We start from the raw sequence: 1,183 nt of genomic DNA on the forward strand, positions 1-1,183 counted from the left end.
AAGAAATAAAAGGGAACGGGCAACATCTACCAGGGTGAGAATCTCCACGCAGAAGAGATGTGATTGGGGAACGAGGAGAAATTAAACCCAGACAACTTGTTGGGAAGGAGATTCCGGAAATCTCCATGTGATCCTCTCCAGGGTAGAGCTCTTCCTCTGAGCAAAGCCTTTTGCCTCCTCTCTCCCAGTCAAACCTCTGCCCTCAGGGCTGAGGACTCCAAGGCATGAACCCCCTCCCCTGCAGCCAGAGCTCCAGCAGAGCCATGGGATAGCTCTTCAGCCTTGGGACCATGTCCCTCTGCAGAGCCCAGGGCTGAGAGCAGCTGCCCAGCCATGGGGGTGTCTGGGGGGTGGGCTCCGGGCCGAGGAGGGTCATGCTGTCCTGGGGGCCTGGCTGCCTCTGCCTCTGTTTCTCTCAGCCAATCACTCATTTTTTTTCAGTTGATCATACACTGCTCTGTGCTCTCGCTGCTGTTCTCCTCTTCTTGCTGTCAGGCTCTATGAGGTGGGTGTTTCAGCTGCAGAGTCACCCATGCATCTTGTGGATCCTTTCCTGCAGATGTGTCCATGGGAACAAGTGTCCCAACTTTCCTCCCACCCATGGGGCTGTGGGCAATGCACTCAGCTGATCGAGGGAATGAGCGGAATCTCCCTGTTAGGGCACCTGATAGATGCTGCTTCTTTCTAAGCTGTGAGCGGCCATCCAGGGTGCAAAGCTGTCCTGGAGAACTACTGTGTTGTCTGAACACCCTAAAGAGAAGTGCAGACATGCTACAGGTGAGGAGAGAAATGCTGTTGGGTTGGTAAAATAAGTCTGGGTGTCCTTGGCTAGAAGTGGGGTTGCTGAGACCTTGGACTGTGCTTGACCCCACTGCTCTCAGCTGTGTCTGGTGTCTTTTCAGGAAAATATGGAAAAGTGATCACACTCCATTGCAGCTCGGAGAAACTGGGAACTAGACCAAGGGACAGAGCGGTTCCCCTCCCACTAAGTCCCAGACAACCCTCTTCTCTGGCAGGACTCACTCTATTCTCCCTGAGAGCAGCAGAAATGCTGCAGGATTCTGGCATCCCAGAATACCCTCCAGGGGAGTTCGAGGGAGCTGTAAAACACCCTGGAACTCTTAAGAGTGCCTCCTCATCCCCTTGCTGAACCTGACATGCCCTTCTGCATTCACAGTGGTTT

The sequence above is a fragment of the Apaloderma vittatum genome, unplaced genomic scaffold (assembly GCF_000703405.1).
Source record: "Apaloderma vittatum isolate BGI_N311 unplaced genomic scaffold, ASM70340v1 scaffold13149, whole genome shotgun sequence".
Lineage (NCBI taxonomy): Eukaryota > Metazoa > Chordata > Aves > Trogoniformes > Trogonidae > Apaloderma > Apaloderma vittatum.